The sequence below is a fragment of the Diabrotica virgifera genome, chromosome 1, assembly GCF_917563875.1.
Source record: "Diabrotica virgifera virgifera chromosome 1, PGI_DIABVI_V3a".
Lineage (NCBI taxonomy): Eukaryota > Metazoa > Arthropoda > Insecta > Coleoptera > Chrysomelidae > Diabrotica > Diabrotica virgifera.
In genome coordinates, this window is record NC_065443.1 from 84,894,870 (window position 1) to 84,919,432 (window position 24,563).

Consider the following 24,563-nt stretch of genomic DNA (forward strand, 5'->3'; position numbering starts at 1 on the left):
TCTGTAACTTATTAAAATAAACATTATAGAAGTTCTCAGGGACTTTCGGCCCTCGGTAATAACGTAATCTTTCATTCTGCGTTTAAATTTTTCAAAAATACTTATTAGTTTTCTCAGGATTCGAAAAAAATGGATCCCCATTTGAATAGCATTACAGCCGAAAATACGTACCCATCCTCTTGGTTAAGGTTTATAAAGAAAGATTTGTAGAGAAATAGATGAGAAAATGCCAAAACATAGGAATAAAAGTGGGAAAATGCGCAGTTGTACTTTATGTGCCGTGTACTATCGAAGGTTGGCGACTATCATACGATATGCTTCTGAGTTTTGTGCCGCATGTATTATGTTGCGCTTATTCCAGGATTTTTTCTTTCTGCCCAATCCTCTTCTATCTTTAATCTTAGCCTATCACTATCTTTTATCTTAGCCTTACACTATAAGACTATAAGCTGTAGCAGACTGTACTTATCATTACGAAACACATGGCCCGTATATGACGCTTTCATCCTTTTAACAGTTATTACACTGAAACTGAACACACAGTATATTACTTTTTACTGATGATCAAATAAAGATCTCTGTGAATACCAAAATCGTACATATATAATACGGAGGTTAAAAAAAAGAATGTGTATGCTTAAAAGTAAAGCAGTAAAGTGGTATGCTTAAAAATACACTGCAAAATGAGAATATCCAATAAAGAGCAGACCTTCAAATATTTAGAAATATTCTAGCAGAAGAAAAAACAATAACACGAACCGTGAACTCTCTTTTCTGGCAAAAGACAATAAAAAAGGAGAAAAGAAACATATCTCTAGAAGTCAAGTTAAAAGTAGCTGCAGATCTGAGTGTGAATCTGAGCTGTGAGACTCCGTGGATGACAGAATTCTCATCTCTGACACGGCTCATCTCTGACACGGCTGATCCCAGTGGCTTATAAAAAACGTCTTATTGGTAGGTATATATGGAAATAAAGCAGAGAGTAAAAAAAATATATTCTAACTTCTAACAAGCAGTCGTGGATTAAATGAGAAAATGACATAGAGACTGCAGCTATGTCATTAATAAAATTTGTTGATTGAATTCACGCATATTTACGTATACACACGTGTCCGAACACAAATTGCACACATTCATACGAATACCATGCTCAATCAACACCATTATTAACTCAAGCAGGGCCGGATTTAAGGGGGGGGGCAGGCTGGGCAGCTGCCCGGGGCCCCCACATTCTGGGGGCCCCCACAAAGTCCCAAACTTAAAAAAAATCAGCACATTATTCACATAGAATAATTTTTGTCAATCAATAATTAACTGTGATTTTTCGTTACCTACATGGAAGGTTTCTCTCCTGTTGAAAATGTATCTTTGCCAAGCACGGTCATTATAAAGCAGAAGATATATTTAATTTTCTAATGACATTCTTGCAAGAAGATGATATCAATTTGAAAATCTGCAGGGGACGGCCCAAGGACAACCCGTCAGTTATGAGTGGAAAATACAATGGTGTTTAGGCTGGAATTAGATAATATATATTGCCGTTGTGGATTTCGTGTGCCGCCCACTCTCTAAATTTAGTTGCAAAAGCTGCAGCTGAGTGTTGTCCTGCTGCCATAGCATTCTTTGATTTCCTAAATGGACTATATGAACTATATGTATTTTTCCTCTAGATAGATACAACTTGTTAATCCAATGTTTAAAAGCATCTTTAAGCGAGAGCAACGCCGACCGTGGCAGAAATATTATTGTTCCTAAAAGAGTAAATACCTACTACTAGATTGTCATCTAGAATTGACGTCGAAAAAGAACTAGTTAAAGGTTATAATCAGATCAAAGAAGCATTATCCAAAATTTCGTAAGACGACGAGCAACAATTTGAAACTTGTAACGATGCAAATGGTTTGTATAATCGAATGTGTTTACTGGAAACAAGAATATTTGCAATATTTTGGAATGAAATCTTAAAGAGGACAAACAGTACAAGTCGTATTCTCCAAGATCCAAATATTGATCTTAATTCAGGAGTGCCGGCACTGCCGGCACTTAGATCACTTAAAGAATTTATATTCTTTTAAGGAATATTTCAGGGACTGAAATGGCAACATCAGAGAAATTTATAATTCAAAATTTAATCACTGTTATAGTTCACTTTATTTCCTCTTTAAGTCAGAGGCTTTCTTCATGTGAGTAATTCCAATTTTGGATTTTTACATTATTTGGAAAATTTAACTTCCAATGAAACTGAAGCTTACCGACATTGATAGCAATGATTTAGATGAAAACCTATATTTAGAATTGGTACAATTTGTAGAATTTTTTCAATTAATTTAAAGAGGAAATCAGCTCATTAAATATACCTAAGTAAAGAACTAGCGCATTAAATATAAGTAAAGAACTTCAAATGTACCGACTGTTAAAAGAAAATAATGTGAATGATACGTTTCCAAATGTTGTGGTGACACTTCGTTTATTTAGTTCTGATGCTAATTTAATGCAGTGGAGGGAGGTTATTCTCAAAATTTAAGTTAATTAAAAATCGACTTCGGTCTATGATGGGCCAAGAGCGTTTGAATCATCTCTCTATTATAATGGACATTGAACACGATGTCCTAAAGCAACCAGACATGTCTGACATAATTAAAGAATTCCCAATGAAAAAATCTCGAAAAGTACCTGGGATTAACCATATATTTTACTATGTTTATTTTTAATGTTTTACTGTACCAAAAAAACCAATTACAGTTCTTGTATTTTTTATTATGTATTTAAAAATATATTTTTAAAAGTAGATCAACATTTTTTTTAATTTCTAAACGAGAAAACCCTGTAGTTAGCTAGATACATGAGTTGTAACAACAATTTTTTAAATGGTAGGAGGTATGGCCCCACACCAATTCTGCCCAGGGGCCCCCACTGCCTTAAATCCGGCTCTGAACTCAAGCTCAGGGCATAAATAGCACAGGGTAAAAAATGCTGCCTACGCGATGTACCTACCAGAGAGCTGGCAAAATCTGGAAGGTGCTTTTGCAGTGGCAACGCGTGACTTTTTCTAAAGTGTTACCAAATCCAGATATAAAAAATCTTGTTTAAAAGAACCTCGCAAATATAAGTTTTTGTTTATTTTATTTGGAAAAATGTTAATAACAGAATCGTAGAAAGAGGGTTTTGTCATTAATCCATTAAAAAAGCGTTACTCAATGAAAATTAAAGAAAATGACGACATTCGATCTTGCAATTGGGTATTTCTTTGGCATGTTTTAATCCGTTTCATTGCTAAAAAACTTATTTCAACGGATGCACTTGTAGCCGGAATTATTAAAAATAGGTTTGCCAATTTAAAGGATTCCTGTAACGCATTATCAAGTTCTGAAGACGTTAAATATTAATACAATTCTTGTACATTTTTTTAATATAATCTAGATCATTATAAAGATATGTCAATTCTGTTTTTAACTTTACTGTGTCAAATTATTTTTGTCCATATAGCTGCACAAATTGATGAAAGGCCCTATCTGAAAATTTTTTGCTTTGAATTAGAAAACATATTTTTAAGTTGGATAATCATAGTGTCAAAAATTTCAAAAAAAGTCGTCAATGACACTCATCCATGTTTATTTGCATGCACACTGTAATAGGTAAGTAACCATTGTAACCATTCCGAAAAGTGGTGACAAGCCTACTAATCTCCACAGCGCGCTTACGCCATCACCTTTCAAAATTTTCATACACGAGCCGTCTCCGACCGTCCGACCGATAGCCGATGGACCTTCATTTGTATCCACATTTAAAAGTGGTAACAATAACCTGCAACCGAGTCGCATAAATTCGCCAATATTTTCGTGCGTCTAGTTGGCTTTTTAGTGAATTACTATTAACACTCATATTTCTATTGAAAAAAAAAATAAAATGGAATTACATTCTTCACAGTGGTACTAAAATATTTAGTTGCAAGATTTTTAACTGTTACCAATGGTAACAGTGGTTACATGGACGCTTCGCCAGCCAGTGTGCTTTTGCATATGGGTGCAATAACGTATATGATAGCATTGCGTATTAACTCGTGGAAATAAAATTGACCTAAAAAGGGAGACAAAAATAAATGGCACAGAAGACGATACAGAAATGGGTGACTCTTCTTGAGTGCATAAATAAAAATGTAAAGTACGACCGATGTAAAACAGACGGTTTCAAAGAAAAAAATGTTAAAACTATGGTTCGAAGGTGTAAAACATTATCAAAGCTAATAGAAACTTTTGTCTGCGTCTACGTACATAGATGAACTATTTAAGACTTGAAAAAAAAATCCTTTGTAAAAGGTATAAAATTTTATTAAAATCCCTTTAACGGCTACGTCACAGAACGTTTTCGATTTTATTCAAAAAAATCATCAGTGTTTTTAGACAGGTTGAAATACTAGGGTGAAAACCCTTTAAATGTTATGTACAGTAGGAAACATGAAAGAATATCCATGAACGATCACATCAATCACTTATTTTGTATTTGCTGTCTTTTTCTACAACAAACGTTTCTTATTTGTAGAAAAAGACAGCAAATACAAAATAAGTGATTGATGTGATCATTCATGGGCATTCTTTAATTTTTCCGACTGTAGTTGCATTAAAGGTGCATACTTGATGAAAACTCCATAGAATGGATATAAATAAAAAAGAATAATGCCCTTAGGTAAGGTATGGACCTTCATAATACGTGGGATGTAAATTGAGTTGGTTACATTACAACAATTTAATGGCAACTATTTAATGGCACATTGTTGTAATGTAACCAACTCAATTTGTTGTGTGTTGAGAAGGTCCATACCTTATCTAAGGGCATTATTCTTTTTTATTTATATCCATCCTATGGAGTTTTAGTCAAGTATGCACCTTTAATGCAAGTACATAACATTTAAAGGGTTTTCATCCTAGTATTTCTTTGGTGGCTCAGCTGGCATTCAACCTGTCTAAAAAACACTGATGATGATTTTTTTGAATAAAATCGAAAACGTTCGTGATGTAGCCCTTAAAGGGATTTTAATAAAATTGTATTTACACAGGATTTTTTTCCAATTTTTGTGATTGGTGGTATACAGCCAATATAAGAAAAAAAATTTAAAAAATTTCTTTTCTTTGTGGATTTTATTAAAGACTAAACTGCCTAATATCGAAACTAAACAAGCGTCAAAAACAAATAAATATGCAACGAAGTGAAACTAAATACGAATAGCTCACTCTACATATAGAAGAAAACCCAGCTGTTATTTTTAGAATATTTCACGTTCATTTTCCATTAGATACCGTATTGATATTTTCCAGAGCATATTTTTGGCACATTATTTTAAACTACTTACAGCTACTTTCTTTTGCACATTTTTAAATTATGTTTATTTATAAAGAATAATGTATCATTTTTCGAATAACTCTTCAATTAAAAAATGACGCAATTCTAAAATTATAAAGAGCCACAAGATTAAAAAAGCTTTTATATAAAGGAAAACTGTCATTGACCTTTGACCTTAAAACATTTACACATTTACCACAATTGCATAAATAGTTCTAACCTCACCAAATAGTTGATTGTTTTCCATGTACTAATATCGACAAAACTCAACCACAAAATTCATATCAATAGACGGAAATCTATAACATCACCACATTGTAGTGTTTCGTAATCAAACATCATGGGGATACACATTTCCCTATGTTTGCCTAATACATTATCCTTATCAGTTATTGTAATTGCACTACAAAAATTACCTGATCAAAATCCTCGTTTTCACAATCACTGTTTATCTGTATATGTGAGTAATCAAATTGATACGTGAAAAGACTGTCGCATACACTGAAAATTCCTGGAAAACTACCAATCGCCCTTGTTTTACCCTCTGAAATTTCAGAGGACATGCGTCCTGGTCTACCCACCTGTTTGTAAACTGAAAATGGGGGTGTGGTGCTTACGTAGGCGTTGGAGGGGATGGAGATGGAGATTCGCTAAATCGTTATTAATGTGCAAAGAGGCTAATTCTTTTATTGTAGGTAATGTGGAAAAGAGCTATTGATCTGATAAAGACTGAAATCAAGGGTGTTATCGCTATTGACACGCAATATTGGTTCGAAGATTAAGGGGATTACTAGACAGAGCGGCGGCATAACATGAGCCTGCGCCATTCGGGCAGGATTTTAGGAGAAGTTTAAGAATTATTTCTGTGGCTTTGTTCTAAAAGGGCCAATGTCAAAATCTTTACATTTGAGAAAACTGCAGTTGAAGTTTTTGCCGAAAATACTTTTATTTATAGTTTCATCATTATGCAGACTGTACTCACCAAATTTTGTCCAGAGGATAATATATTTGAACAGAATAAGACTGTGTTTTTATTTTTTTTCTGGATTTAAAAATTAAAAAAAAAAGACGACATTGGCCCTCCTTACCTAAATTTTCAACGAAAATTTTTCGTTTATAAATTTGCAAAAGTCTGTGTGTTATTGCGTCGCCGCTCCTGCAATACTTAGAGCAGGTGTATCGATGGATTCTTATGTAGTTTTGCCTTCTGAATCCAAATCTGAAAACGCCATTTCGATATATCTAACCGTCTTCGAGATAATCGACCTCAAACTCTAAAATGTGACGTCACAATCCGGTTATCTCCTACAGACGCACTAAACGTCAGCTCAAGTGGTTGATTAGAAAGTAGGCTACTTTTCTTAAAATCTCGATTTGCCAAGCATAGGTTATTTACATTTGAGTTTGACACTTCGTGAATGTCAAACTAAATTTTAAATTAAGTATTAATAAAACATCAATGACATTTGATAGTGAATTTAATTATTATATAAAATAAATAAGATGTTCAAAAATACAATTTGAGTATAAATATTTTAAAAGCAATAATTTATTAACAGTTTTAAAAAGGTTTATACCAGTATAAATACGGCCTCCCCTTTATGATAAATGGACTGTTCCATTTGCTATAAAATATTAGGTGCGTTCGCGGGAGCCTGTCGAGGACTAGTCGGCGACAAATTAGCAGCAAAACGCATGCGCACTTTAAAATGATATAATTAATATCGTTAATAGATAAATATACAAGGTATATTTTAATATTATAATTTAATAATTAGTTATTAATATTAATTAAAAGTAAATATACCTTGTTTATGTATCCATTAACGATATTATTTATATTAAATGAGGTTAGAAATTGTCGGCGACAATTTGTCAACTGTACCCATAGATATATAATACTCTAGATTGCGCCCTGCGATCTTAAAATGGGTGACGGTTGCGACAGAGATAAATGAGCCTATTTGGTCGGTAGTCTCTTTTTAATTTTAGGGGAATATCGACGACGTGACTATCCCACTTTATCGAGTAATATGTGTTGACAGTTGGAGCGGGTGGTGACGAGAAATGGTCTTTGGTCTTCGGACGTGGATAATCGTGGTTCGAATCCCATACCAACTTTACCTTTTTTATTTTTATTTAATCAATATTGCGTTTATTAGATATTTTTACTTCTGAAAAATGGACCTAAGTAAATCTAGCAGATAATAAATGTAGTACCTATGTATAGTAAGTTAATATTGGAATACATTTTGTGAACTGCATAGTAAAATAAAAGTCATTCGTTATTAATATAAATTCGTCCTTATTCGAATGATGTAAATAATATTTGTTTTGCTTCCACTTTTTTAAAAAATTGTAACAATAGTTTCATAAATAAAAATAATGTCTAATTACTTATAATTGAATCGGTCATTTCAAAAACAGCAAAGTCCACAATTTTGAGAAACTAACTTTTTGAGAGGAATAGACTCCTTTAAGATAAACGTTGTGTGCAAAAACGACACCAGTCCAGTAAAAACATTAGGAACAAAACTACAATATACCTAACTTTGAATTTTGATGTCATCCATTTCATCCATCTTTCGACTATATAGTTAAGTTTTCTTTGCTCTTCTGTAAAATTAGGAATATGTGACTCGTGTTATTTTTGAAATGACCGATTCAATTAATAAATCGATGGTACATTATGTTGATATTAATTATTGGTAATTTTTTACGAATATTTTTAATTACTTTATAGTATTCTACCATTAACTTATTAAAAAAAATAACATTGGCTTTTATATTTTTAAAAATCTATATAGGTACCTACACAGTTTTTCTTATTTGTTATATATTTCTTTGCATAGATTTATTTTAGAGATGTAATAATATCTAATAAACGCAATATTGATTAAATTAAAAATAAAAAAGTAAAGATTGGTATGGGATTCGAACCAGGATTATCCACGTCCGAAGACAAACGACCAGTTCTCGTCGCCATCCGCTCGAAATGTCAAACCATCTAAAATACTCGACGACAGAGTAGGATAGTGACGTCGTCGATACTCCCCTTGAATTAGAAAGAGACTACCGACCAAATAGGCTCATTTATCTCTGTCGCAACCGTCACCCATTTTAAGATCGTAAGGCGCAATCTAGAGTATTATAAATCTATGACTGTACCCGCGAACGCACCTATTATGTATTATACCAAATACTATGGACGTCCATAGTATTTGATTATACCTAGTCGTTCCCTAAACTCGACACAACTGGCTAGTGATTGTAGAAGGTAATTTTTTGTTTTTTGAGAATTTTGCCGAAATTGGCAAAATTACTAATTATTTAGTAATAATTATTAACTATTTAGAAATAATTTTTTTGCCGAATTGGCAAAATTATTGACTAAAATCACTAGCCAGTATTGTGTCTGTGTACATCCTTCTAATGGAAAAAATATTTGAATATTTTTCTCAAATTATGGATACCAAGAACATTTTCATTTATAACTCTTTTATTTTTAATTTGACAAATAAAAGTTATTCTTCATAAAAAGCTCTTCTTGTTCTAAGATTTATGATGCAACCGTGTCCCAAAAGTAGGGGAACGGTCGAATATTTCGCGAACTAAACATCGAATGGAAAAACTGAAAAATACGTGTTCAATCATTTTCAAAAATCTATCCAATGACACCAAACACCAACTCCCACTACACCCCCTGGAGGTGGGGTTAAAATCTTAAATGGAAACCCCTAGTTTTTCTTGCAGATTTGCATTCGTTACGTAAAAGTAAGCAACTTTTATGCAAGACATTTTTTCGAACTGTGGATAGATGGCGCTATAATTGGGAAAAACGATTTATCCTGATACCATAGGTAAATTATAGAAAAGGTCTAATATCTCGAGAAATACACTTCCAAATAAGAAACCAAAAAACAGGTTTTTAATATTTTTCGAAAACCTATCGATAAACACTAAACATGACCCTCCAACCTACCCCCTGGAGGTGGGGTGGGGGTAACTTTAAAATCTTAAATAGCAACCCCCACTTTTTATTGCAGATTCGAATTCGTCATGAAAAATTAAGCAACATTGATTCGAAACATTTTTTAAAAATGCTGATAGATGGCGCTAATAAATCGTATTTTTCCAATTAAAGCGCCATCTATCAACAATTCTAAAAAATGTTTCGAATAAATGTCGCTTAGTTTTTCATGACAAATCCAAATCTGTAATAAAAAGTGGGGGTTGCTATTTAATATTTTAAAGTTACCCCCCACCCCACCTCCAGGGGGATGGGTTGGAGGGTCATGTTTAGTGTTAATCGATAGGTTTTCGAAAAGTATTAAAAAAATTTGTTTTGTTTCTCATTTGGAAGTGTATTTCTCGAGATATTAGACCGTTTCTATAATTTACCCATGGTATCAGAATAAATCGTTTTTCCCAATTATAGCGCCATCTATCCACAGTTCGAAAAAATGTCTTAAATAAAAGTTGCTTACTTTTACGCAACGAATCCAAATCTGCAAGAAAATCTAGGGTTTTCTATTTGAGATTTTAAAGTTACCCCCCACCCCACCTCCAGGGGGTGTAGTGGAGGTTGGTGTTTGGAGTCATTGGATAGATTTTTGAAAATGATTGAACACGTATTTTTCAGTTTTTCGATCCGATGTTCAGTTCGCGAAATATTCGACCGTTCCACTACTTTTGGGACACCTTATATAAAATTTTATTAAAATTTTATACGAGGTATATAAAAAATATGAATTTGGATCAAGAGTAAACTACCTTTATAGTTCATAACATTTAAATTAGAATGATATAATTGCACATTAAAACATAATTATTAATAATTCTAAACTACTTTTCATAATAGAAATAAATATACAAAGTTTTCGTTATGACAATGCTCGCATTTTCAGCTTGTTTTAGTTGTATTTATTTTCTTTTGGGACATTGGCCATTATAACTAGAACAATAATAAATATAGTGGCTTTATACTAATATAATAGTTTATTATGTAGCAACATAGTTAATTGTAGACAAAAATGAGAGAAATAAAAATTAATAATAGTAAGATACAAATGGTAGTAAAAGATGCATAAAAATAAAATTATTATTATTATTAAATTAATGGGAGAAACTGTTTCAAGAAAATTTTTTTATCCTGAAAAATCACTTTCTACCTCCGGAGCTTCATCTGGAAAGTGTTTCACTATATCAGCGTTTGCAAGTATTTGTTAGTCTGCTTTAGTTTCCTTCATTATGTCTCAACTATTGGAACTTCTTTTCCTGATCTTCTATAGAAGTTGCTATCAACAACTGGTTTTGTCCAGAGCTAGATAACTGATAAACCTTGCGTGAATTTTTCGCGTCTCTTGAGTAAATTTTTCAAAGCGTTTGTTCCGACATTGTGTCTTTAACTGCTTAGCTGGTATTGTTTTTCCCGAAACCCATTTATACTCTTTACTTTCTGATTTTAGTGATTTTCTCACGTTCCGTCTCCAATTGGGAGAATTGCGCTTTCAGCGCAGTTCTTGTATTTTGTCAGTTAATAATGATGCATGTTAAAGGCGCATAATATTTACTATCGATAGACAGATAAAGGAGATCGCACACATCTTATGGAAAATATAATGTCACTCAAATTCAATAAAATTTATACGAATAGATTCGTTTTAAATTAACGGTCAAATCTTATCATTGCGCCAACTCTTAATTATGATTAATTACGGCGCAAATTGCAATTAAAGTTTATCGAAATCACATTTTTGGAGTCAGTAAAACTGTCAGTTACAATCACTATTGTTCTGGGTGCTATTCAAAAGAGCTTAAACCCCGCTGGGCCTAAGCGGATTAGTGAAACTAATCCGCTGATTTATGGAGTACCGACAATTTGGGTATTATAAAATATTTTTCTCTCTCTAACTTATGTACGTATCCATTTGATTTCAGATTTATTTATATCAATTTCTGCTCTTATTATTGAAAATATGGAGTTGGCGCAATGATAAGATTTCACCGTTAATTTAAAACGAATCTATTCGTATAAATTTTATTGAATTTGAGTGACATTATATTTTCCATAAGATGTGTGCGATGTCCATTTATAGACTTTGTGTACTTTGTGCCGTATTATTGTCTTCTAAACTTTCTATTAGCATGATTTGAAAAAGTTGCCAAATTTCTCATTCACAAATTTAGCTAACAAGAGATCACTCATCGCTTATATCGTTGCTTATATTGATACTTTAATTGCTTTTTGGATCAAAACAAGCCTGCAGTATTTTAAAAATAGTGTGATGCAACCAGCGAACTAAAACATACTTGTTAAGCATTCTCTTTCTTGTACTTTTTTAGTATGTAGTAAAACAAATATTTTTTATTACATATTCGTAAATAAAGGCATATCAATTAACGAAACACTAGTGAGTAATCTCGGATATGCAGACGATACAATACTACTTGCAGACGGCAGAAATCGTAAGAAAAATTTGAAGACGAACAAACCTACGTTAAAGGAAAAGCCTAGATATAGAAAATATCTAGATACAATTACCTGGGATATGAGCTAAATGAAAGATGAAATGAAAGCAGTATTATACAATGAAAAACTGGGAATATAGATTAGAACAAGGGGAGTTGAGATGCTACATATTCTCTGTCTTGTTCTTGTTATATGGAGTTGAAGCTTGGATCATTAATGCAACTGAAAAAGACTTGTTATCGTTGAAATCTGATGTCGAAGAATGTGGAAAAGACCATGAACACAAAACGTAAAAAACGCAGAAACCTTAAGAAAGATGCAAAATGAACAGAAAATACTCCACACCATAAACTAAAGGAAAATGAGATACTTTACAGGTCATACACCAAGAAATGAAAAATATTGGTTATACAAGGGAAAGGGGAAGGAAAAAGAGGACCAGGGAGACGACACTGAAGAATTTAAAACAGTGGAGTGGAAAAACAATAATAAAACTACATAGTTCAGAACGACTTCAGACAGAGTAAAATGTCTGTGGTGTAAAGGTCGTGGTGATCGCTTTAAACAATGAGGCTAAAAAGAATAAAAAAATATGAAAAAAGTTTTTAGGAAAAGCTTTTCTTTAGTTACGAGTGACTAAAATTAAGAATATAAAAAAATCAACTAAAAAGCAAAAAATAAAAGTAATTGAAAAAATCTAACACATTCGTCAAAGAAAAGCGTGGCGCGTCTTCATCGAATAAACGGTTTCCGCCCCACGCTTTTCTTTGACGAATGTGTTAGATTTTTTCAATTACTTTTATTTTTTGCTTTTTAGTTGATTTTTTATATTCTTAATTTTAGTCACTCGTAACTAAAGAAAAGCGTTTCCTAAATTTTTTTTCATATTTTTTTATTTTTCACTTTTTAGTCTTACACTTTTCAAGCATTAAAATATATCGTCATGTTTATTAAAGTATGTATCAAACATATGATGTACAAACATGAAAAGTCGTCAGAATCGGCAAAAAATTTAAAACTTTATTGTTTATTTATGAAGCATAACGTAAACAATTAACGTAAAAAGTAAAACTATCTACAGTAATTAGCTACAATCTGTAAAAGTTTCTTCATTGTAAAAAACAAGAGAATTTAAGCATTTTCCGTTAAAATCGTTTTTTTATTTAAACAATTAATAAACATAATTTTTTTTATTGACTATTCGTGTATTGTTCCACCGAATGCATATGTCTGCAAATTTTTAGTCATTTGCATTGAAGAAAAGGCAGTCAAATTAACGTCCAAAGATTTGACCCAAACGATTGAACTAAAGAAAAGCGTTTACTTAATAATTAATACGCCAAAATGAATTCTAATGTTAATTGTAGCACAAAACGGCTCTACCGGTGGTTTTTCTAAGACTACGATAAAAACACGAATTTTTTTAATTCGAGTTTTGAAGTTTTGGGTCGTATCGTATGGAAATTTGACATGAATAAGTGCCGATTTTTATATAAACGAATATATGAGCGTTCAAAATTTGAAACTTTATTGTTTATTTATGAAGCATAACGTAAACAATTAACGTAAAAAGTAAAATTATGTATAGTTCATATCATTAGTTACAAACCGTAAAAGTTTCAAATTTCTACATTGTAAAAAACAAGAGAATTTAAGCATTTTCGATTAAAATCGTTTTTTTTTATTTAAACAGTTAACAAACATAAAAAAAATTATTGACTATTCGTGTATTGTTCTAGCGAATGCATGTCTGCAAATTTTCATTCATTTGCATTGAAGAAAAGCCAGTCAAATTAACGTCTAAAGATTTGATGCAAGCTATTGAACTAAATAAAAGCGTTTAATAATAGGTAATAGGATACGATTATGTTAGATAAAACTATTTCTTGTATTTTGTCAGATAATAATGACACATGTTTACTAGAGATAGACATGCAGATAAATTTATAGACTTTGTGCCGTATTATTATCATCTAAACTTTCTACTAGCATGATTAAAAAAGTTGCCAAATTTCTCACATTTTTGGCACAAACATAGCTAACAAGAGATCATTCATCGCTTATATTGATACTTTAATTACTTTTTGGACCAAAACAAGCCTGCAGTATTTAAAAAATAGTCTTACGCAATTATCGAACTAAAACATACCTGTAAGGTGTATGCTCTTTGTTGTACTTTTTTTTAGAAGTAAAATAAATATTTTCTATTAGACATCTGATGAAAAAATATAAGTACTCATGCCAAGAGTTCATTAGAATAATAATAATGACGCACAGGTGCTGCTTTTTTATAAATATGCCAAAAATATAGAATCAAAGAACACATTAGGGAAAAACACATGGACAATATGATATTTTTAATTCTTTAATGAAAATAATATTTTTATTAGAAACTTTAAACATTTTCATTGAATAAGTGGCCAGCCATTTCCTCTTATCAATATTTTCTTTTAAAACTTATAAAATCACACGCGTTCGCCTTGTATCAGTCTTCTTCACGATGATAAAATACTGAAAACTTTTCTTTTCAATACTTCCATAAAAATTCAGTAAAAATTAATATCACTACAGATGTTTCGGCCGTGTGCCTTTCTTAAGTGTTTTTATTATGCGTCTACACTTTATAGTCTTTAACTTAATAAGTTGAGGACGGTAGAGCTGTGTGTCTCAAGTCAAGTTGGTCATTCAGGATTATATCTGTATTTTTAAATTTATTTATTTACAAAGATTCTAATAAAGATATCTTCCTTCATGGTGTTGAGTATTTCCTCTCTTTTTAAATATTTCTTAAGGTTTCCGTGTTTGTTATGTATTGTGTCCATGGTATCTTCCACATTCTTCGATAACACCAGATCTTAAAGCTAGTAATTATTTTTTCAGTTGCATCCGTAATTGTCCACGCCTCAACTCCACATAACAGTATAGAGATGTCGTATCTCAATACCCTAGTTCTAATCTCTATTTCCAGTTTTTCATTGCATAATACTGCTTTCATCTTTCACTTAGCTCACATCCCAGTAAATGTATGTATATAGATACTTTCTCTAAGACTTTTCCTTTAACGTAGTTCTTTCGTCTTCTATATTATGTCTTCAAGTATGCCGAGCATTCCCATACCAGTCGCAGCACTGCGTAATGCGAAAATGACGGCCCTTCTCAGCTGTCAGCAAGTAGTATTGTAACAATACGGGGCCCTCAGAGCAAAAATGGCCCAAGCCACAAATAGAGCATTTTTAGATTATTAATATATGTGTTATAGTCAAAGCCCGAATTTCAGGCACTCCTAGGTTTGACTAGGCAATCCTCAGGTATGACTGACGGTCTTAGTCAAAGCCCGAAATAAAATACAGTTTCGGCTTTTGACTAGTCAAACCTAGGAGAGACTAAGTTGGTCAGGCAAAGGTCGAAATTTAATTTTACGAAATCGGTCAGCTAGTCAAACCCCGATCAGCTATTAAAATGTCCTAATTTGTGATATTCAGGGCCGGTTGTTCGAACGCTAATCAACAATGATCACTATCAAATATTTAATTACTGTCACCAAAACTGTCAATGTCAACTTTTATTGGGTTGCTGAAAACATAATTGATTATAATTATGAGATTAGGTAATCAATTAACAACAATTATTAACATAATTAATTAAGTAATTTCATAATTGTAATTCAGCAACCCAAACAAAGTAGATATTGACAGTTGGTGACAGTAATTAAATATTTGATAATGATCATTGTTGATTAGCGTTTGAACAACCGGCCCTAATATAATAAAACGTAATTTTTTAATTTTAATGCTTATTATTTTTATATTGTCGTAATTAAAATAAAAAAAATAGTGTTTATTCTCACATGTTGAGGCATTATGGCATTTAGAGTTACACAATACGTTAGACCTTTTACACTTACATAATTTTGAAGAGCATTTCTTATTGCAGTAGAATTTTATAAAGTCTTTTCCTCCAAATTTAGAATCTTTTGTACTAATTTCTCTTAGCTTAACTAATCTTAATTAAGATAGCTTAACATCTGGAACATCTTCGAAATTAAGAAAATTCTCTTTGCATTCTCTTATTTGATTTCTTGAAAAAAGTGTGTTTATTGTTCCGTATTTCGTACCAACTCTATATAAACCGTCAATTGTTTTTATCTTGTATGAAACTAAAAATATTTCGAGCATCTCCTTTGGCTCTATCAAAGCTCTATAGGTATTATTACAGTTTTTCCGATCGAAATTGGAGGAAATTTTTTTCCCTTAATTGTTTCGTAGCATTAGCCTGGCCATGAAGACTTTCAATCGCCTTTCCTTTATTTGTTTTAATCTTTTCTATCTGTGCACATCGCATTCATGTAACTTTTCTTTCAGAACCTTCATAGTAAGTATTAGAGATGCATCAAGTCAAACTAGTTTGATTTTATTCAACAAACTTGACTTGACTTGAAAATCAAACTTTTTTTGTAAAAAAGTTTGACTTGACTTGATTTCGATATCTTTAGGTTTGACTTGAAATCAAACTTCTTCAAACAGTTTGAAGTTTGAATATCATATTGGCAACGTGTTTATTTCCAATTCTAATTGAGAGCGTACGGATTTTGTTGTGACTTTTTTGGATAGGTCTGAATCTGTACTCTGCTACTCCGCAAATTAGTTTGTAGTTCATATTTAGACGTCCATGTTTTACTTTTTTATTACGTTCGTTTTGAAGTATGTGACGTTGGGAGATAATATCTGAATTTGGATATTTTTCGGTTTAGAATAAGTACCAGAACAAATTTAGTCTGATATTGAAGGTATTCCCACTGCAAAAATTAAGAGAAACAATCTGTAGTCGAAGCAGTATTAATTAAGAAAAATAAATATACTGATTTATTTGATGTTGCGGCAGGTGATTTCAAAACAATAAAAATTGCAAAGTGCATACATATAGTCCGTCCGCTATAACTTTTCCCATGCGGTACGATTCATTTTCAATCAAATTAAGTCAAAACAGAAAGTGATACGTACGCCGATGTGTGTAGTATATAGCATACAGTATACAAAATGTATATACACATCGACGTTCGTTTCAATTTATGTTTTGATTTAATTTGATTGAAAATGAATCGTACCGCATGGGAAAAGTTATAGCGGACGGACTATACATCTATTATCTAAAAATAAAAAACAGCGTTACAAATTCACAAACAGTGAACTAATTCTTTAATAGGACGGCGCTATGCATACTCGACAAAGCGCCATTTATTTAAAATCGAGATAACAGCGGATTCTGGTGACGCATAGCTAAAACTATCTTGGAAAAATCCCTTTTATTGTCACGTTAACGGTTACTAAGAAAAACAAAAATAAACCAAGCGACATTTTGTCTATTAAGGGTTTTTAGTTTTGCATAACAAGACTATATTCATAACTGCCATTCTTAACTGCCATTCTAACTGCCATATATTCATAACTGCCATTCATAACAGTTTCGCAATTGTAGACTATAAGCGCCGACTAACCGTCTTTGGTCTGTTTATGCTAAACTAAGCGTTGGGCCAGAATAACATTTTTGTCCCGATTAATGTACACATTAATTTTGAAGTTTAGGTAAAAAAATTATGGAATTTTTTTAAAGTGAAAATGTTGTGTTTGTATATAATTAATGTTGTTCTGAAGCTATTTTCTTGTGGCATTTTTATAATAAATTACTTTTAATGGGAAATAAGCCACAATTTTACCAAAAAAAAAATGATTTTATTAACGTTTCGAAGCCCAAATCGGGTTTCGTTGTCAAAATACAAAATACTACGTTAATAAAATCATTTTTTTGGTAAAATTGTGGCTTATTTCCCATTAAAAGTAATTTATTATATTTAATTAAATTGGAAAATACAAATAATCTATATAAAATCTCTATATTATATCTAACGTGCTATGTACAAAGAGTATGGTATAAGGCTTAAATGGACCTTTCGGGATTCTTCTATATTTTGAATTTTGAATGTTTATTAATTATTTCTGTACTAAGAGTATAAGTCAATAGCCTGTTTTTCATGTATAAATATTGATTTTATTCCAACAGTACAACTTTTAATAATTTCAAAAGTCTGCTTTGTATTAAGAGTACAAACAAGTCAACGTATACTGTTAGTACCTTCCGCTTTCACTTTACGCAGCTTGACTATACCACTAGACTTCACACCACATGTTACAATATTCTGGGTCTTTTGTATTGAAAAAATGTAGGTATTAATCCAAATTTGACCATAAAATTTCTAGGAATTAACATGCTTAAAAAGGGGTTGGTACGAAAACAGATTTTTGAGGTTCTTTGTTTTCTTCCTTTTGAACTTTCCTAAACCTTTTTTGACTTTCGTTCTGTCGTTGAAGACGGTGCCGCTGTTTATTGTTATCGGTTATAAAAGCAGAAAATTATAAAAATGATCCCATGTAAACCAAAAAACTGTTCATTTAGTATTTTTTTTTATTTAATTTTGTTGTGCGTGCTTAATAGCTATTTGTATAACAAGGGAGGAAAGTGCTACTTTTCCTCCCGAGAATGAAGTTTACTTATGCAGTAGTCATATTACTATGCAGTAATCATTCAAGGGAGGAAAAGGCACTTTACTCCCATGTTATCCATATGGTTTTTCCACCTCCCTCAAATTAATAACAAGTCATTTTTCATTTTTACAACAAGTAGGTACAATATAACTGTTAACTGTCAAATATAAGTCAAATTATTAATTTAAACATTGTTAAATCAAAATAACAATTTACTGTTTTTTACCATTCTGCAAAATACAGAGTGTTTTATAAATAAACGTTAAAATGTATAGATACTTACGTAATAGAAAATAGATATTGTAGTGTCAATAAATTATATTTCATGAATGAAATACCATGATGTCACTTTTACTTTTCCTCCCTAGGGAGGAAAAGTACAACTTTGCTCCCTACAATCAGGTCCGGAAAAGTATACTTTCGGTAGAGGTAGGTGGAAAAATAGTTTTCCGCAAATCGCCAGGAAATTTTGACATTCCTGTCAAAATTTCTTGAAGAAAAAGTCAGGACTTCCTTACTGTAAGGAAATGTCATTTCCTTACTGTAAGGAAATGATATTTCCGTACAGTTGTTAGTGTTCTACATAAATGATAGAAAACACATTGCTATTAAAACCTTGTAAATTTCCTTAATCATTAAATTTTCTTTATCTGGAGCTTCCTGGATAAATTTTTCAATTTCTTCCTTCGTTAAAATCTTAGATTTCTTTGCCCTATAACCTTGAGCTTGCCGTTTCAATAAAGAACGAAGTTTTGAGTATGTAGATATATCTACATTGTGTTTAAGTGCAAGGGTTGACTTCAGCATTGAATAATTGGCCCATAATCTTGAATATTTCATCTTTAAACAAAGGTCTAGGAAGTATGCCATTACAACATTTTCTGAGAAAGAACTCGTATTTTTACTCATGCGATAATCCATAAAACGTCTGTATGCATTTTCGTACTTTTCTCTTGATTTCTTTGGCAATAATTCTAATGAAGCAGTATTCACTGCCTCAACCAGCTCTGGAGGAGTCCCAGGAATGGAAATTTCATCATCACTTATCATTTTACTTTCGAGAACACCAGCAATTAAATTTATAAGCGTCAAGTTTGACAATTCAACCTCAATACGTTTCCATAGTAACCCAAGTAATTTTATTAGGAATTTCAAAGCACCATTTATTTGGGAATAAAATTATCGCGTTTTTTTTAAATCAATCAATATCTGTCGAATTTTAAACGATTTGCGGAAAAATAGTATGTTTACCTCGTAGGAAAAGCCACATTCCTGGACTCTGTGTTGCTAAGTCTCGGCTTGCGCCTCGACTTAGCAATCTTCACAGTCGTCCAGGAATGTTAAGCTTTTCCTACCCGGTAAACAATGTACTATTACTGTGAAAGTGCCAGTGTTCTATTGTACATAATTTTTAAAAATGAGTAGAGGGAAACAAATAGGTACTAAAATTATTGGAACTAAAGGATGATTTATATGGCACTCAATGTATTATTAAATTTCTTATCTTAATTGGCAACTGACATGTCTATCTCAACAAAAAAATATATCTACGAAATAAATTATTTTTCAAACTCTTTCAAACTAGTTTGACAAACAGTTTGAATTTTCAAACCTGTACGATTGACCAGTTTGACTTGACTTGAATTATTTGTTAGAGGGATTGACTTGAGTTTGACTTGAAATTAAGTCAAACTCAAGTCAAGTTCAAACATTCAAGTCAAACTTGTGCAACTCTAGTAAGTATGCACCAAGTGTATCACATCCAACATGTATCACCTCATTACAAATTATGCACGTATGTGCGTCAGAGACCACATATGAAGAAGTAATCTGAATTGTTTGACAATTTTCTTTCTCTCCTAGTGACGACGGTCCGAGGGCTTCGTTAGTATTATGGTGATCCTTGGTTTTTTCTCCGATGGCAATATCTTTTTTCATAGTTGACGATGACATTTCCATTCCATCTGTTTGTGCTGAACTAAAATTCATATACTTTAAATTATGCCATACCAAATTACGTGTAAATAATAATCAAACTCCGTTCGCTCAACTCAGATGCATTTTGACAGATTCCGAGTAGGCAACGTACAACACAAAATTTCCTACCTCACAATATTAACAGCTCAAATAAACAGCACACTTGGTGCATACTATGAAGGTTTTGAAAGTTACATGCATGCGTTGTGCACAGGTAGAAAATATTAAAATAGATAAAGGAAAGGCGATTTAAGATTTAAGGTCTTCATGCCCAGGATAATTTTATGAAACGATTAAGTGAAAAAAAATTCTTCCAATTTCGATCGGAAAAACTGTAATAATACCTCTCCCCAGCTTTGATAGGGTCAAAGGAGATGCTCGAAATATTTTGGGCATCATACAAGGTAAAACAATTGACGGTTTATATAGAGTTGGTACGAAACACGGAACAAACACACTGCTTTTAAGAAATCAAATTAATAAGAGAATGCAAAGAGAATTTTCTTAATTTCGAAGATGTTCCAGATGTTAAGCTGTCTCTAAGAGAAATTAGTACAAAAGATTCTAAATTTGGAGGACAAGGCTTTATAAAATGCTACTGCAATAACAAATGCTCTTCAAAATTATGTAAGTGTAAAAGGTCTAACGTATTGTGCAATTCGAAATGCCATAATGCCTCAACATGTCTAAGCACTAATTTTTTTATTTTAATTATGACAATATGAAAATAATAAACATTAAAATTAAAAAATGACGTTTTTTTTAAACCTAATATAACAAATTACGACATTTTAATAGCTGATTATAACCCCAATTTCATAAAATTAAATTTCGACCTTTGCCTGACCAACTTAGTCTCTCCTAGGTTTGACTAGTCAAAGGCCGAAACTGTAATTTATTTCGGGCTTTGACTAAGACCGTCAGTCAGACCTGAGGATTGCCTAGTCAAACCTAGGAGAGCCTGAAATTCGGGCTTTGACTATAACATATGAATAAAAGTAGCAACATTAGATCTTCGGATTAACAGGGGCCTTTACAACCTATCTCTATATTTGTCTAGACGGCGCTACATCATTTCTTGTTGCTTTTATTGCAAAGATTGCATTTATCTCAAAACTTCGTTTTTGGGCTTAGGCCACTCTTGCTCTGATAGTCCTCGTATCATCTGCATATCTGACTTGATATGCCTTCTTTTACGTGACTACACGTAAACATGACTTCTGAGCACATATTAAAAGGTAGAGGGGACAGTAGACATCCTTCTTGTCTACACGGCTCTACACTACACATCCATGTCTCTTATATGTAAAAATAAAGACACAAAAGTTACATTCGTGCCATTTTAGTTTTGTTTAGATTGTTGCGGATATTGTCCATGACGTGTTTATCCCTCATGTATTATTTTATCCTTAGAGAGAGAGAGAGAGAGAGAGAGAGAGAGAGAGAGAGAGAGAGAGAGAGAGAGAGATAATTATACTTTATTGATACTATGTACCAAAAGGCCATCGACCGAAGCCATTTGATCCTTATATTTGGCATATTTATAAAAAAACAACGCCTGTGCCTCATTATTATTATTCTAATGAATTATTGGCATGAGTATTATTTTTTTAGCAGATGTGTAATAGAAAATATTTATTTTACTGCTAAAAAAAGTACAAGAAGGACCATACACCTTACAGGTATGTTTTAGTTCGCTGGTTTGCGTCACACTATTTTTAAAATACTGCAGGCTTGTTTTGGTCCAAAAAGCAATTAAAGTATCAATATAAGCGATGAATGATCTCTTGTTAGCTAAGTTTGTGCCAAAAATGTGAGAAATTTGGCAACTTTTTTTAAATCATGCTAATAGAAAGTTTAGATGGCAATATGTAATAAGGCACAAAGTATACTAAGTCTAGAAATTGATCTGTCTATCTATAGTAAAAATTGTGCCACTTTAACATGCCTTTTTATTACCGGACAAAATACAAATAAAATAATTGTTATTTAGCATAATTCTCGCTTCTTCTTTTTCTCAGTGTGCACATCCCAAGTAATTGTATCTGGTTACATTCTCTAAGACACTTCTCTAAAATATTTTAGCAACAACGTTCATACAAACACCACATTCCATAATTTTAAAAGATAGTTAATTTACAGATCATAAAAATTACATAGTTGTCTGCCAAATGAGCGAATGTACTATTTTTTTTGTAAATATATTAGAAGGTTGATCATCAATTAGTCTATATTTTTCTACACCTGCATCCAATTTATGGTGATGCGCTTTATATCATCCGTACATCTAGTCGGTGGTCGTCCTATACTTCGATATGATTCTTGTCTTGGTCGCCATTGCAGAATCTTTCTTATCCATCTATCATTAATCAATCTGACAACATGTCCGGCCCAAGCTTATTTAGCCATAGCTATTCTTTCAACTGCATCCGTGATCTTCTTCTTCTCTCTGATGGTAATACCTGACATTGATCTTTCCATAACGTGTTGTGTAACTCTTATTTTATTTATTGTTCCTGTAGTCAGAGATAGTGTTTCTGCACCATATGTAAGAAACGCTTAAACAAATTGGTTAAAAGCTTCCTCTTTAAACAAACTGGAACATTAGGCTTGAAAATGTTGTTCAATCTACCAAAGGCAGCGCATGTGATACCTATCCTTCTTTGTAGTTCATTTGTCTGATTATCTCGGCCTAAGCGAATCGCATGCCCTTGATATTATTTGTAAGCTATTACTTGGTCGATGCTATGACTAACGATTTGAATTTTATCGCTGACTACAAGGTTTTTCATAAATTTTGTCTTTGAGGTGTTAATATTGTGACGAATTACCGACAGCAAATAACAGGTTCCGTCTCGACAGCTCGTTACGTATGAAGACATCTGGAAGGATGACTCATCAGACGAGCGAGCAAAAGATTTCTCGAGAAAGATCACCTACGCATTACTAAAGTTGAGCGGTTCCGTTTGTTTGGAACGTTAAAGAGCATGGCTTGTATTTTTATATTCAATATAAATAAGGATGTAATTTTTAGGAGTAGTTAGTCTGTAAAATAAATTCGTATAAACGAACCGAGAGTATTATTTTAACCGTAAGCACGCTACAATATTAGGACCAATTATTGTTTTTGACATTTCATAGAGAGCGTTTCCAGCATTGTTGTAGCTTTATCAACTCTATCAGATATTAACACGATGTCATCGCCAAATGTTAGGTATTTCGGTGTCATCTTCAAATCTTAGGAGGATTAATATAAATGAAGAATTAATATAAATGTAGAGGATCTGAACCTCCTAAAATTAGAGCGAATTAGAGCGAAATTAGAGCTAACTGTTATTTTACCACAATATTAATAACAATATTAATAATTTATCACATCACGTACTCTAAATAAAGATTTGTATGTACCAAAGTATCAATGATAGATTTGGTATAGCAAAGAAACCACAGAAGTATTAATAAACACATAAAAAATTAATGAATGGAACGACGATTATGTTCACGATAGATAACAAACTACGGTTCGAGTTCTAAAATTAGTTTGTTTAATTTTAAATAATATTTTATCGTGTTGTGATAATAATTATATTTATCAGGTCCTAGACGAGGTCGTGTATTTTATTTTAGGGATACGTATTTATTTTTAAACCGATTTTTCTGTAGGCTCTTTCCAGTTATTCTCGTGGTGTTGATTTCGCCTAGGTCATCAGTCATCATCATCATCAAAAACAGCTATTCCATCCATCTTCAGATGTAAGCCTCCCTTAGGTGTGTCCATTGATTTCTGTTCGTTGTTTCTTGCACCCATTCGTGACCAGCCATTCACTTGATGCCATGAGTCAATCTGATTAGAGATCTGCCTCTACTTCTCTTACTTGCTCTGGGTCGCCATTCAAGAATTCGCTTTGTCCAACGGTTGTCTTCCATTTTTCCTATGTGTCTTGTCCAGTTCCATTTTAACAAGACAATATTTTGGATTATATCTGTTACTTTTGAGTGGCTTCTTATTTCTTCATTGGATTTGCGATCGCTGAGCTTAATGTTGAGCATTCTCCATTCCTTAGCTCTATGAGTCACTTGAAGTTTGTGAAATATGCTGTTGTTAAAAGCCCATGTTTCATTTTCATATGTCAGAAGTCAGAACTGAGAACTAGCAATACTAAGGGATCAAAGGTATTTGTCTTTAAAGTATTTAGTAAGTTTGATTTAAATACTGTTTGTAATCGACCAAATGCTGC

At 32.3% G+C, this 24,563-nt stretch overlaps 1 protein-coding gene across 3 annotated transcripts in view; it reads right to left on the bottom strand.

Annotated features, from left to right (window-relative positions):
- The window catches only part of LOC114335725 (solute carrier family 2, facilitated glucose transporter member 1), a 508,422-nt gene that overhangs the window by 318,948 nt on the left and 164,911 nt on the right, over window positions 1-24,563 (bottom strand). The window contains exon 1 of one of the 3 annotated variants that reach the window (XM_028286009.2): window positions 5,754-5,858. The exons of the other annotated variants lie outside the window; for them this stretch is intronic. The gene's annotated coding sequence lies outside the window, so the exon portion shown is untranslated. Of the gene's footprint in view, window positions 1-5,753; window positions 5,859-24,563 lie in introns of those variants that run through there. 3 annotated transcript variants of the gene reach the window in all.